The following is a 14,971-nucleotide window of genomic DNA, read 5'->3' on the forward strand; positions in this document are numbered from 1 at the left end:
CTCCTCCCAATCTGACTTCAACAAATGAACAAGATTAGTATCCTCAAATCAAGCATTCTCTAATTTAAAAGGAACTTTAGCTCTCATTCTAGCTCCATAAACCAGCTGAATTGGACTATGATCTGACACTGGCCTATGAAGAGCAATCTGCTTAAACTCCGGGAAAACATCTTCCCAATTAGAGGTAATCAGATATCTGTCCAACCTCACTAGGGTAGGAAGATCTTGATTGTTGGTCCAAGTAAACCTGTTACCATGAAGAGGCAGGTCTTGAAGTTCAAATATGTTGATAAACTCAGCAAACTACACCATATCCCTTGATCTTCTCCCACCTGAACTTTTCTCATCCACTGACAATGTGACATTAAAATCCCCGCCGATAATCCATAGACAAGAAAGATTACCCCTAGCCACAACTAATTCCTCCCAAAACTTATCCCTCTGATTTCGGTCATTAAGCCCATAAACATTAGTTATTTGACAAACATTACCATCAACAAACTTCAAAGCAAGGGAAATTGAAAAATTCCCAATCTGAAATGAAATTAGATTACAAACTGTCAGGTCCCACATGCTCAATAACCCCCCATCACTTCCCACAGCAAACTATTCAGTGGGCAGTGGAACCAATGATAAGGTTCTACGTCAATATTAAATTCATGGGTCCCACTGTAAAAGATGCGGGCCCCATGTATTTAATACTAGCATGAAATGATAACCACAGCCCGCTGAACAGCTAAACTGTTCAGCTAAACCTTACTCGTTTTTGACTTGGGTTCTCAATCATTAAGACTTTAGGCTCAATTTGGGAATGAATACAAGTACAAATGTGTGCAGCACAGATATAAGGTTTAAATTGCTATATTATAAGGTTTTGTAATGGACATATTTGTATTTATATTCTTCCCAAACCGAGCCAGTAAGCCTTAAATCTCCCACAATAAAAGAAAATTAATCATTTGAATTTATAACATCTAAAACCTGTCTTTGGGTTGCACTGATGTCAAGGTCAAGGTATTGGTATTGCTAAGAGTAGGACAATTTTAAGAATATGCTTTGATATGGAGTGTTTAGGATATGCACTATGTCAGCAAGCTCACATAAATATCACAAATGCATCATGAGCACTAAATTTGAGTTCAAACAACCGTTTATGTATAAATTCATAAGATTAGATACATTTTAGGGTAAATTACTTAAACCTCCTCCCGTAATTCTTGACAATTGCTTTAACCTACCTCCTTTGAACTTTGACCTCTTCATCTATTCGAACAAATGGTAGTGGTCAGTTTGTATAATTTATCTAGAATGTGGGAAGAGGTTTTTGGAGAGGTCAAAGTTAAAGAGAGTTCAAAGCAGCAGCTCAGATATCTTACGTTTTTTATTATTTTCATTTTTAATTATTTTGATAAAAATAATAAAATAATGAATAATTTTTGTCTATAGGAACAAAAACGTTTGAATGAAAGGCACATTAATCGGGACATGTCTCACACAACTATTATGTGTTTACTCATTGTGCTTACGTAACGTGCCTACTACATCCGAAGCTGTCGAATTGGGTATGATTTAAAAACTTTCCCAAATATTTAGATTTAAGCCTTCTTCAAAAGATTGAAACTAAATGCAGTTGAATAAAAGGTTTAAAAGGCTTAGAGAGAGAGTGTGTGTGCGAATAAAGCAATTGTAAAAATGTTTCAACAATAAATAAACTAAGCAAGTAAATCAAATAACTGCAGCAAATAAATTCAAATAAGATACAGTTAAACAAATAATGTAAACAAGTAAATCAAATAACTGCAGCAAATAAATGCACGTCACCACATATTGCAGAAAACAAAAATAAATGAACAAGTAAGGAATACAATTAGGCGTGATGTATTATATATCAGCCACAATGAATACATGTTTGATAAAGTTGATGCAGACTAAGAATGCATTTGATACCACTGGTGTTTTTCCTTGAAACGTTTTGGGTCGATAAATACATATTGTTATTTATTTATTTTATTAAGCCTAAACAGGAAAATGCATGAGCTGCTCGAAGACAAGTCTATTACATGCAAGAGACAGAAATCAGGCATACGAGAGCCTGGGTATGAATAGTAACAATAGAATGAGCTGTTTCACTCGCAGACTTGGGCAATGCAAACAATCAGGCAATGGGTGAGAGACGTAATGAGAGCTCTGCACTAAGTAATGATTTGAATAATCTGCCACAGGGGTCTAAAGTTTTCCCCCAACACAACCTCAATGTCTATTAATAAATCCCCCTCCAAAAAAGAAAAATCTATAGATAGCAACTGAGCAAACTTAAACTCTAGTAAGGCCATAGCTTCTGCTTCAACAGGTGCCATTACCACCTTCATGGAACAAACTCTCCCCATAAATAAAATATCCCTAATGATAATACCTGCACCTGAATTGGATGAGGGTGTTGCTCCATCGAAATTAAGCTTCAGAAATTGATCATCCGACCTTTGCCACCCACCAACATGGTTGTTCACTCGATCAGTAATTTCATAAGGGATTTGACAGAGAGCTGTTGCTTATCTTCTGAAAAGGGGGCCTCCTCTATCACAACTTTGCATTTAGCTTTCAATATATGCCAATACATGATACCACACTTGGCAAACAATGATACCTTCTTAACATGAAAGATGGTTTCCATGCCAGCCCATTCTTCCAGCTTTTGAGGAAAAGTTTCATCCCCCAGTTTTCATCCCAAGCCAGAAGCCACCAAACAATGTAGCTCTCATGGTATGGTGATTCACAAAGATATGTCCATTGTTTCTTGACTGGAGCGACATATATAGAAGACACGAGGTATCATCTAGTCAAGCTTTCTTGGCTAACTCTTTTCTTACTGGAAGCATATTGTGAATTAATCCCACCATGTTATTAAACCAAATGCATTAACCACTGCTGAAATTTGAGCTTCCTCCAGTTTAAGAGTTTTATAGGCTCCCACTGTAGTAAGATTTCCATTAACTAAATGAATCCAAACCAGCTGGTCGTCTTTGGAATTCAAGTCCTGAGAATGGTAGCACTGTGACCTGGATCAAAATGGTTCCTCACCTCCGTTTCCTTCCATTCACTCTACTTATAAATTCTGCCACCATCTTCTTGCTTTGAATTTGACTTGGAGTTTGATACTTGACTTGAATAGGATACCCCGGGATCCAAGGGTCTTTAAGGCTTCGTTTGGTTTGTGGGAAGATTTGGGTAGGATAGGAAAAGATGGGATGGGATGGGATGGGAAAGTGTAAAATGATCTTCCCGTGAATCGGGTACGGGGTCAACAAAAGGGGGACTGAAATGGCACTGTTCATTTTCCTCCTTCATTCGAGAGGAATAGAGGCGATGGCTACCCCCTTCATCTCCCCCCTCTCCCACTCTCTTTCTCCTCTCTTCTTCTTCTTCTTCTTCTTCTTCTCGTGTTAACCTCTCTGTTTATTCCCAATTGCCACCATAACTTGTATGGCCTCGAGGCCTTCTTTCTAAGACAATTTTTTATTATTATTTTAATTAAATTTAATTCCTTTAAATCCCTGAACTGATGGTTGATGATTTTATTCTTTGATAGTTTACTCCAAAAAACTGTTACGCGGAAACCAAAGAGCTCAATGCTTCCTTCTATTCTACTCGAACTCCTGGGTCTTAGTTTCAAACTTGCTCTGAAGCATTTTTCCACCTGAACTTTCGAATGATCTTCCTGTTGTCGAACATTTCCTTCTATTTTTCATCTTGAATGATCTCCCCAAAAGTTATTACCTAAACTTTCGAATGGTTGCGATTGACAACGTTGACAGTGTCATCACTTCTGCCTTTGGCATGGTTGTGCTCTTCTAACTTTGACGACGATGATCTGCTCGAATGCTCTTTACAGGAGGAGGGAGATGGAAACTCGAGTTTTCTCAAGTTTTCCACAATGTGACCCCGACTGCACAATTTTGGGATCTCGCATCCCACTTTTTTCTCATCCCATCCCCCTATTTCCCTTGAAACAAATGAGAGAAAAATGAATCTTTTTGGAATATTCCCTTTTTCTCATCCCCATCCCACAAACCAAACGGAGCCTAAAAGAATTGGTACTCCACCCGTGCATTTAACCATGTTCTTTTATTTCTTAGGTAAATAATGTAATGACCATTTTAGTCATAAAATTCCATTATTAAAAGGGGCATTTTTGTCTTATTCAAGTGTTAGTAACTTTCCTCCTATGTGGAAAAGTTATTTACCCACCTAGGAGATGGGTATATACCTAGGAAAATAAACTTTCCTTGGTCCCCACATTAATATGAAAAATGAACATGGGATTCTTGGTCAATGGGATTTCCCATTGACCAATTTTCCCCCCTCTCAAAATGCAAAAAAAGAATGCCCTCTAAAGTAACTCATGGAGGGTTTGAGAATCTTAACTGAAAACCAACTGCCCTAGAGAGCACATCCATGCCTACAATAAAGAGGTAAGGAGAAAGAGAGAGAACACCATTGATGAAGGCCTTTCCATGATGAAAATTTTGACCCACTATACCATTTAGAGCAATAGAAAGGTTGTGCAGTGTGAACACTCTCCCATGAAAGAAAGCATACACGTATGAAGATATTCCCAATGTAAGGTTGCAAGAGACTGCACAAACAGTGTGAGCACAGTCTTGTGAAAATTAAATCCAATCTCTCCTATAACTAAGAACTCTTTCAATCTTACTACTTTAACCAGACACTCTCCCAAAACTCTTATAGCCCTGTGCTTTCTCCAATCATTTGGTCTCCTAACATCCTCTTTCCTTGCTACCTTGACTTGTTCCTCCTATGAAAATAATCTTGCAAATTGCTGCACCACACTCTCACTCATCTTTGGGACTCTTTCTCCAATGGCTAGAATTGGCTCTAGAACCTAGAGAAACTAAAAGAAATTCATGTACGTGGGAACGAGAAGAAAAACAATAACTGTCAATTGATTTATCTCTCTATCTCTAAATAGAGATTGGTGAGAGATATGTATTATCACATTATATAATTAGAGCCACTTCAACTAAAATTATTAGATTTCACCCCCTTAAAGCAAAAACGTCAACATGACATTTCAACCATAAGGCTCAGTTTGGATGGAGTACAAATACAAATATGATCTTATATTTTGTATTATTTTATATGTATTTATACTGTATTTATTTGTATTTGTACTCTTTCCAAGTTGAGCCTAAATTCCAATCCTTTTACTGGAACTGGTAGTGAAACTTCCCCATTCCAACTATGACACATGTTGTCTTATGAAAAGTTGATAATGATACTATATAACCAGTATCATTTTTGTATTATGTTGATATTTCAAACCTTGCATGATGTATAAGAAAAATTTCCTCCACAATCCTTTTAGCAGAATTGGTAGTGAATCAAACAAACTATTAAGCCTTAATAATGGGTTAAGATGAGAAAATAAAATGGAGGTTATCTAGGCACATCCATTAATGAATAAACTGTGTAAATATGTTTGTGTGTTTTATGCTAAAAATATACACATGTAATAGTTGAAGTGTAACATATCCTAAGTTCCCAACTAATTTCTTTAAGTTGTGCTTGATATCATTGGTGTTTCGACATGTGATGTTCTAAATTCAAACACTATTTACAGTGGTGGATCTAGGACCTTTGATCAATAGGGGCAGGGTATCCAGTGAGGAAGATGGGTATACAATGAGGGCGAGTAAAATGCTATCCATTTTATTAGGATCTTACAGCCTTATATACAAGAAAAATGAAATAAATTTATTTGAAACTGGTGATCTTGAAGACACCATGAAGATATGTCTTGGCACTCAATGAAGACGAGGAAAATTGTCATCTCTAGGTTTGAAAAGACAACATAAAAGGATGAGATTGAGCTGTTAAAGGATGTGAAATGGCAAAAGGTAAAAGTTAAAATCCTAAATCCTAAATCCCAAACCTCATAATTTGTCAATATGGAATAGAGACTTAGGTGTCATTCTTCTATGTTTTTTTTTCTTTATTTCCTACCTATTCACCTCTAAAAACATTACCCCATTTAAGAAACTAAGCCACATTTTATTTGAATCCCTATTATTTTATTTGGTAAAGTGTTGGACCAACCAGTAGAGGTGCTTACCGTTTGATTAATTGAATCATGGGCTATTTTTTGAAACTAAACCGATACTACTAGTTGTTTGAAAATCCCTGAATCGAAACCAAATTGAATTAATCGAAAACTGAACCCGTCCTTCGATTTTTCGAAGATACCAAACTGGTTCAGTTAATGGAATTTTTCAATTCGTTTTTCTTAATTCGGTTTGGTTTTTTTGTGAGCACCCCTATCAATCATAACCTAACCCACCCTGATCAAATGAACAAGGTCTATTGAACCTGACTTAATCTATCCTATATGTACTACACCTATACTCAATGAACAATATTTATACAAGTATTCTAGTTCTGAAATGTTAAGTAGATTGGGCTAGCAAAGGTCCACCATAACCGGAACCTTGACCAAAGCCTAACCTGATAAGATCCGGCTAGTGTGGATTTGCCCCTTAACCCAATCCACTGACATCCTTATATGTGACAGTATTCACAATGATTTGTCCATTGTTGTGCGGCTATATCCAATTGCCACCATTCGTCTAAACACGCTAAAACTTAACCATGGGTAGCATAGGGGTGATCATTTCCAGCCTGTCTTGTAATATATTATGCATGTATATATTAAATATATTTATAATATTATACATAAAACTTAATTAGTGATTTAGACCTAGGGGTGGCAAATGGGTGGATTGGGTTGGGTGAGGGTTGAGTACCAACTCACCCATTCTGACCCACTAACCCATTTGTCACCCATGTTAGTGGATCAGAGTGGGTCACCCACTCTGACCCTGACTCACCCTAACCACCCATTTGACCCTCTAACTTTTTTTTTTTAACTTTTCATGTTTTAATTGCACAAAATATATAATTATGTATTGAAATTAAGAAACATAAAAGTTCATTTTTCTAAATAAAAATGAAAAATGCATAAAAACACATAAAATGTCAAAAATATATATTTCATGTAAAACAAAATTTGCAAAAAAAAAACAAAAAAATGTAATAAATTGCAGAAAAATCAGAAAAATATAAAAACAATTGCAGAAAAAAATACAAAAACTGCAAAAAAATATAAAATTGAAGAAAACGGAAATTGTAGTTTGCAGAAAACAACAAAATTTATAGAAGAAACATAAAAATTGCTAAAAAAGCAACAGAAATTATAAAAATATTGATAAACAGAAATTGAAGGGGTCTGGAATCAGAGTCGGAATGGGCTATTCCGATTCCAACTGTTTGGTTGGGCGGAATCGGAATCCCATTCTCATTCCTGCTGGAATGGCATTCCCCCATTTGAGGGAATGGTCATTCCCTGCTCCTCCTTGGGAATGAAATCCCATTCATACTGATTTTAGTTCCTATTCCCATTTCTGTCTGAACCAAACAGATTATGGGAATGGACGATTCCGATTCTGAACCAAACTGACCCTGATTTATTAAAGTATTTATAGTGTTTCCAAGTGTAATTATATGTATCTTAGTTTTTCTCCGATACGCATGCATATCCAAAATGTATTTCAATGCGTCTCTTAAAATTGTCTTTACGATACACTTGACATTTTTGATACTTTAAACTTTGCGTATAAGAGACTTTGGGTTCAGTTTGTAGTAACAAAAGCATTTGAAATTTATATTCAAAAGTTGGAATTGATTTGAGAAATTCAAATCCAAAAGTTGAATTTATCAAAACCACGCTGATTATGCCAAAAATGGTTTCCAAATTAAGGGGGTGTTCCACAACATTAACGAGTAAAAAATTCAAAACATAATGGGCCCCTAGCCCTTTGTATCCCATATGAATTGTGTTAAGACACTGGATCATATGCCCCATACAGGGTTTCCTTACTTTTCCTCTCCTTTTCTTATTTTTTCATTCATACCAAACACAGTCCGAAGAGAATAAAATATATGGATTGCTATCATGTTTTTTAAAAACAAACCGGTGACCAAACCAGTCAGAGGACCGGTTATCAGTTTGAATGGCCTGATTATTCAATTCGAATAGCTAATTCATTCTAACAAAAAATTAAAAATTAAAAAAATTGGAAAACAGTCAAAACCGTTTGAATGGTTTAAACAATTAATAAGCTGATTCAGTGGTTTTCTGACCAAAATCAACGATTTTAAAGAAAAAAAAGGGTTTAAGGGGAAACAGGTGACCGGATCCCGAAAACCATAGTTGCTGTTACTCGTAAACTATCAGGTTTGACTTTGATGTTAGACCATAGACAGTAAGATAAGATCAAATGGACAAGCCCAAAACACTTGTTGGGCCCACACAGGAAAGATTACTTCCCAAAAGATGTGAAAAGGTTGTTAATTTATGACATCTGACTTTCTAAGGATGAAGATAAGCTGATTTCAAATTCATAAGCAGATGGCATCTCTCCTGAAGTGAAGGCCGGGTTTTGAATCTTTTGATGGTTGAAAATTCTCCTACTTGTACCTTTTTTTAGTGAATTCATTTCTTGGTCCTGTACAACATGAATTTCTATTCTTTATAAAATTATCCAACAACTACAATTTCTATAAATTTCTCGAAAACCAAACAAATGTTACTTCTAATGAAATTCAAGTGGGTATTGCCTTTTTCTACTTGTACCCTTTTTTTAGTGAATTCGTTTCTTGGTCCAGTCCAACATGAATTTCTTTATAAAACTATCCAACAACTTCTACAATTTCAATAAATTTCTCGAAAACCAAACAAATGAAACTTCTAAAGAAATTCAAGTGGGTATTGACTTTTTTTTAAGATATATTGACAGAAAAAGCCCTCGAGTGACAATAATTCAAATTTATATGGCTGTACTCTGCTAGTCAGTTGTTACAAAGAATTACAACCAACAGATTCTTCTACACTATCAAATCAAAAGTTCAAGGTCAAGACACTAGAGTCTTTTTTTATGATACAAAAGATATTTTAATAATAGACGACATATGGAAACACTGACCAATTTTCAACTATCCATCAGGAACCCTCCAAGTATCTTCAATTAATAATACGTACGTTTGGAGTGGAGAAGATCATCTATTTTATATATATATAGTGAAAGATAAATAATATAAAGGGTCATTTACTAAAATATATTTATATTTTCATAGATTTATTAAAATCTACCCTATAGTTAGCATCTTACTAAAATATTATTGATAATTTGCAACAGATTTAACCAATCTTCCATTAGATGATAGAGGAAAATGACAGTGTTGATCCTAATGTTCATTTAAATAAATTTAATCAAAAGAAAATAGAAATAAAAATATCATTTTTTCCCTTAATAAGACACGGGCAGCCACTCTATTGGCTATATTTGGTCAATTATGTTTTTTGCATAAAAAAGTGTTAAGGGTATTTTTGAAATAAAAAAGCATGGGCCTAATGGTAAAACAAACACTCCTTAATGAAAGGTTGATTATATAAATAAGTAAAAATATATGGGATGTTTTAGTAAAATGAAAATTATAAGGTAGGTTTAAGTAAATATGTAAAACTATAAGGTGTGTTCTAGTAAATGACCTTAACAGAAACACATAAGAGTATACAATTGTTTTATATTTTCAACTTTTTAAATAATTAATAATTATTCATATTTTATATACTACTTTTAATAAATTTTTCATAATACAAAATAACAAAAATTAATTTCAGTTAGGTTTATTCATCAAACCTATGAAACCGACCAACCCAATCAACTCAACTCGAGTTGGTCTATTTTCTATTATTTTATGTCGGCTTTGGTTAAAAAAATTCCTAATTTGACCAAGTTAGATCAGTTTCACTTTGGCCATTTTGTAAACTGACCAAAATCGAATGACCTAACCATGGACATATATTAATATTTTATATTTTAAATAATTGTTAATATGAAAAAGTGAGGAATTTCCCATATTTCTTAGTCTAAAGTGTTTTATTTCATAAATCTAATTTTAAATTTATTTTTTAAACATTGTACTATAATTTTTAAAATTAAATTAATTTTTAAGTTTAAATCTTTTGAACTAATTAACCTTTTGTGAAAACTGACCTAAATCGATACAACTTGAGTGGGTCGGTTTTCACAAAATGTCAGTCGATTTCAACTGACCAACTCCCCAACCTAACCAGGTCAATTTGGTTGGCCAAATAGCCTATGACCGGACCGAACCAACTTATGAACACTCATAATTTTAGTTAAATTAGTAGTCTTAACTCCAATAAATAACAATAGTTTAATCTCCAATAATTATTGAAATTTTGTAGTGAAAATACACAATTATTGAAAATATATTGATAATGAAAAATACAATAATTACAAAAATACAATAAGTACTAAAAATAAATTAATTTAGTCAACAAATAGTATAATCTCAAATAATAGTTTAATCTCTAATAAATATTAATTAATCAATAAGTTATAACAAAAATACAATAAATACAATAAGTACAATAATTAAATTTAAAAAATTCAATAATAGTAGTTTAATCTCCAATATTTATTGAAAATTTTCTATTAAATAATAAAAAAAATAAATTTATACATAATCATTGAAAATATATTTATCACAGAAAACAATAAATAATTACCGAAATACAATAAATATTAATTTTAGTATATATAATATAATAAATACAGATTAAGAGTTTAAAATTATTATTAATAAATATTATTTTTTCTGAAAGTTATTTCCTCGAATTATTACTTGATATATGTGAAATTAGTTATTTTTAATATTATGTAAAAATATTAATTTATTATTAATTTCAATATTATGTTATAATTATTTTTCTACTTTTCAGATTTTTTTTTTAATTTATTACATAATTTCTTGATTTTAACTATTTAAAATCTAGTTATGATAAATATTTTTTTATTTAAAATATTTAGTTATATAAATACTTCAATAATATGTAAAATATGTAAATTTTAAAATATTAATTATTTATTGAATTTAATTTTCCATAAAATCATAATTTATACTATTATTACATAATTTCATTGTTATTTTGTAATATATTAAATTATTATTAATTTCAATATTATGTTATAATTTTTTTCCTACTTTGAAGATTTTTTTTTAATTTATTGCATAATTCCATTATTTTAACTATTTAAAATGTAGTTATGATAAATATTTAAATAATCTATAAAATGTGTAATTTTTTTGTTATTTGAATTTTATTTATTTAAAGCTATTACATATTTTTAAATATTTGACAAAACTTTTAAATTAATAATCCAAAGAAATATAATTTAAATTGTTAGTGCATAATTTCATGATATTTTTTGTAAAAATATAAAATTATTTTAAAGCTATTATATAATTTTTTTAGAATATTAAATAATTCTTAATTTTTTTAATCCAAACTTTCTTTAGATATATACAGATAAAAAGTAGTGGAGAGGATAAATAGGAATTAGAGATGATTTAGGAGAGAAACTCTCTACTAAATTAGAGATAATTTTGGATATAACTAGGAGTTAGAGATAATTTTGTAGAAAGTGGGGGAGGTAGTTTAGGATAAATTTTTGGAGAAGAGATTATTTAGGTTATTGGGAAAGTGCATCTCATTGGTTGTTTCAAAAATGACATGGAATAAAAAAACAAAAAAAGGAGAAAAAAGGAGAAAAGTTCTCAACCGCTTTGTGTTAATATATATAACAACTTAAGTTTTTAGGTTGAATGATTCTTTAAAATGGTATCATAACCTATTTAATCAAGTGGTTTAGTGTTTTAATTTTGTCATCCCCATTATAATTAATTAAGTTTCAGCATAAAATATAGGTGGGCCTGTATTTGTCCACATTTCATGATTGAAAGGCTTTTGCATGAGGGGGATGTTAGAGAATAAAAACCTATTCAGACACCTCACCTAAAAGCTTAAACTAACTTTTAGGTTAAATGGTTCCTTGATATCACGATGTTCCAAATTTCCTACAATTCCGACTCTTTCAACTTCTTTATGAGATAATAGATTTGACATACTAAATTTTACATATAGCAAAATGATGTAGAAGACAGTCTATTTCTTCTACTAAAGATTGATCCATCCATGGCATCTGTTACTATTGGCTTGTATGTGTAAATTGCATTGCCAATATGGAAGAGTCTGTTATTTAGACATTGGGCTCTACACAGACCATAAAAGCTCGAGCCCATCTTATCTTAAAGCACTCAAACTGGCCCATGCTTGAGCTTGCTCTAGGCCTTGCACAACACACCTTTGTCCTATTGTTGCAACAAAATTCTTATTAGGAGTAAGAATAACAAATACTATGTATTGCCATTTGTGAATTTGTTATGAATGAGTTATCAATAAAAATTATATACCGTTGTCGGCCAAAATGGGCCAGGGCAACATTGTAAATTCGCTCCTAAGCTAAGGTGTGATCGAGTTGTCTGAGGTCCAAGGTGGCCAAGGACAAGTAGGTCGGTCCTGTAAGGAGTGAAGGAAGGAGAACATCAGAGACATCGAGTTGGTACCCGAGACAAATACTCCAACAGTCAAGTTAGTACGAGGTTAGTGAAAAGTGGACGAGGTCCAAGGTACAAGGATTCAGATGAGGCCACAAGGGAGAGCAAGAGTTCTCAAGTGCTAGCTCAAGAGTCTTAAGTTCCGATCCTTAAACTTGGAGGGTTGTCCCCTATTTATACTTGAGTTTGCCTAGAGGTAGGTGAGCTCGAATGGTCTAGATGTGGTTCGTGCACGAGGAACAAAGTCATTTGAGCTTGTCGGGTGATAACGCGCCATTGGTTCCGAGGTGCTCACTGAGCTTTGTTCCGTGTATCCCCTGATTGGTTCTACTCTAGACTATGCCGCTTGGCACGTGCAGGCCTGCCATTGGACGAGGCCATGTGCATCTACATCATTTGCCTCCCACTCTCGAGGCCGTGGTGGAGGTCTAAGTTGAGGACCTCGGCTTTAATTGAAGAGAGTGTGTCGGTTGTACTAGGAGGCACTGTTGGACCTTCTGGATATGACGTGGCCTGCGATGGACCTTCTTGGCCGAGGTGAGTTTTGTTGACTTTTGCTTTATTGCCTTCTCTTTTTTGGTTAGCTTTGTTGATGGAGACGCATATGTTGCAAGTCTTTTGGCATTACGTTGGCCTGGGGGACCGAGTCGGTCTCCTCCTCGATCGCCTTTAGAGGGTGGAGGAGAAGAACGAGAAGCTCGGGATGTGGGTTGCCTCAGTCGAGAGTAGCCGTGATGACTCCCTCTCCGCTTTGGATGAGGAGTAGCAACTTCGACAGATGTTGGGGGAAGATTTGAAGGTAGAGAAGGCTCAGACCGCTGAGCTTCAAGAACAACTAAAGAGGTCCAAGCTCGAGCATGCCTATCTTGAAGGGATCGCGGTGGAGGCTCGGGCGTGAGTGGCGAAGACTAAGGCAGACACGCCAAAGATGTTGTCCTCATCTGGTAGACGACGGTGGAGTACCAGAAGTGCCTCGCCGACTACAGGGCAGACTCCTACCTCGAGGGAATTGATGACACTAAACTCGAGGTGTTGAGGCTGGCTCCGGACTTCCCCATGCATGAGTTGAGGGTCCCTCCTAATGTTGAGTCCCTTCCTACTGACACTACCGCCAATCTTGCTCCCGTGGAGGACTCTGCCGCCCCTTCCACCAAGGGTGATGTATAGGCATCTTGTCTTTCTGCCTGTCTCTTTGTTTTTCATCTTTTTCATCTTTTTGTGTAAAGGGTCTCTCCCCCTGAGTCAAGGCCAAGAAATTTTTTGTAAGAGCTTAATGTTTATATAATGGAACACTATTTTTTACATATCTTGTGCCTTTGTTAATTCTTCTCTTCCTTTTTTTTTTTGTTTGGAGGTTAGTGCCCCCTTTCGAGAGGTCACAAGTAGCAAAAACTGTGGTCCAAGGTGGCCCGTTAGACGCTTACTTAGGAAGTTAAAGGGAGCTGGCTGAGGTCGAGGTGTGCCGCTGAGGTGCTCGGGGCCCCTTCCCTCAACAAGGAGGGAGGGGAGTTGTCATAAGCTCTCTTGGCTTACTCTTTGTACCCTTAGGAATTAGTTGGGCAAGGTTGAGGTGAACCACTGAGGTGCTCAGGGTTATGCTTCACCCATCCTTGGCAGTGCTAAGTATGTGGAGCCAAGGTGCCGCCGAGGGTCGAGGCAAGGGGTATATCTTGGATGACCTGGCTTGCCTTTTCTAGGGGTGGTTTAGAGGGGTGATCCTTCGGGCGGTCGGTGTTACCATGACACGCTTGGCTGAGGATACCATATCTTCCTGCTTGATGAGCTACATGGATTGTTTTATGTGTTTGTTCATTATGGGTCGAGGTTACCGACTGAGGTTTGTGGCTGAGGTCCATACCATTCCTCACCTTAGCTTAAAGGTGAGGTGGACGTATAGTTCGTAAAGAACCGTGTGTCTTGACCACTGTCTAGTCTAAGCAAATGGGTCTTCAGGGAGGCTCCATGCGTCAGTCGGTTGTGTGGCCAAGGTGTCCTGGCCACTTGTTTCGAGGATAAGAACTTGTACACTAGAACACTTGAGTCGGGGGAGAGGAACTTTGCACTTTGGTTCATTGTTCAGCTACTAGGGTTTATATCTACTAGTAATACATCCGGAGATTCTTCAAGTTTCATGTCTGAGGTATTGGTCTTCCAATTAATTGTTTGAGCTAAATGTGTCGGGGCCGATGACCTGCTTGACTTTGTAGGGACCTTCCCTGTTGGGGCCAAGCTTGCCTATGACTTTTTTGAGGACGAGGTCACCTTCTCGGTAGTGTCTCTCTTTTACCCTTGAATTGTAGAAGCGAGCTACTCTGATGTGTGCTTGTTCTCAAACTTCCTCTAGCAGATCTAGATTTGTTCTAAGTTCTTCATTATTCTTGGCTTTGCTATATGCCTCAGTTTGAAGCATTGG

Source organism: Nelumbo lutea, chromosome 8 (genome assembly GCF_056320005.1).
Source record: "Nelumbo lutea isolate HS-2025 chromosome 8, American lotus-T2T, whole genome shotgun sequence".
NCBI lineage: Eukaryota > Viridiplantae > Streptophyta > Magnoliopsida > Proteales > Nelumbonaceae > Nelumbo > Nelumbo lutea.